The sequence below is a fragment of the Echinops telfairi genome, unplaced genomic scaffold (assembly GCF_000313985.2).
Source record: "Echinops telfairi isolate 266 unplaced genomic scaffold, ASM31398v2 ScPeMD7_4;HRSCAF=17, whole genome shotgun sequence".
Taxonomy (NCBI): domain Eukaryota; kingdom Metazoa; phylum Chordata; class Mammalia; order Afrosoricida; family Tenrecidae; genus Echinops; species Echinops telfairi.
Genome location: NW_022103900.1, coordinates 39,802,817 through 39,804,024, shown reverse-complemented (window position 1 = coordinate 39,804,024; position 1,208 = coordinate 39,802,817). Strand labels below are relative to the sequence as shown.

Genomic DNA, 1,208 nt, shown 5'->3' with positions numbered 1-1,208 from the left:
TTAGTCAAAAAGACCAAAGCCCATGTCATCATCGGATTCTTTAGACTCTTCTTCCTTGACTTACACTTTCTTCTCCTCAGCCAGGGTGGCAGCAATGGAGGGGGTGTGCCCTCCAGCTGGTGCAGCAACAGCAGCTGGGGCAGGGCCACCAGCCCCTATGTTACAGATGAGGCTCCCGATGTTGACCTTAGCGAACAGGTCAGGTCAGAGGGGCTCCATGTGGACACCAGTGGCCTCAATGAGGGCATTGATCTTGTCCTCTGTGACGGTCACCTCATCAGTGCAGGATGAGGGCTGAGTAGCTGCAGGTGATGTCACAGATGGTGGCCATGGTGCGGGATAGCTGGGATGGCTTGGAAGAACCAAGCACCTTAGTGGCAGCTAAGGAAAGCTGTTTCAATTACCAATAACTATCAGTGCAATTGATAAATTTCAGACTGATGTCATTGGTAGAATTCTTCAATTTTTTCATGGCTAGCTTTTGTGGTTGGTGCATAAATTTGAATAATAGTTGTATTGATTGGATTTTCTTGAAGGCAGATAGAAATAACCTATAACAGACAGCATTGATATTTCATGATTGATTTTGAAATGTCCTTTTTGACAATGAGTGCCATACCATTCCTCTTGATTTTTTTTTATTCCAACCATAGTAGATCATATGATTTTCTTATTTCAAGCCAACCCAAACTCACTGCTATTGATTTGATGCCTACCATTTATAAGACAGGGTAGAACTACCCCTGTGAATTTCTGAGACTATAATTCTTTACAGGAAAGCGCCATCTTTGTCTGGACCCAGTGATTGACTTTCAAAACACATTAATAGGGGGAAGGAGCGGGGGTGGGGGGGAAATGGAGCTAAGGGCTCAATAGAAAGTAAATGTCTAGAAAGAATGAAGGCAACATATGTACAAACATGCCTGATTCAATCGATGTGTGGATTGTGATAAGAGTTGTATGAACCCCCAATAAAATGATTTTAAAAGCACATTAATCAAACCCTTATAGGTTTGAAGAAAGAAATAAGACAGTACTACAATAATAGTTGGTGACTTTAATATGCCACTCTTGAGGAAGGACAGACCAATTAGAAAGAAACTCAACAGAGACAGAAAAATTAAGCGAGATAATTAATCAGCTTGAGCTCTTAGACATATGTTGAACTCTCCATCCAACAACAACACAATACACATTCTTTTCCAGGG

General features: G+C 41.7%; 1 pseudogene; it reads right to left on the bottom strand.

Moving 5' to 3' along the window:
* Positions 1–331, bottom strand: LOC101650026 (annotated as a pseudogene).
* Positions 332–1,208: the final 877 nt, after the last annotated feature.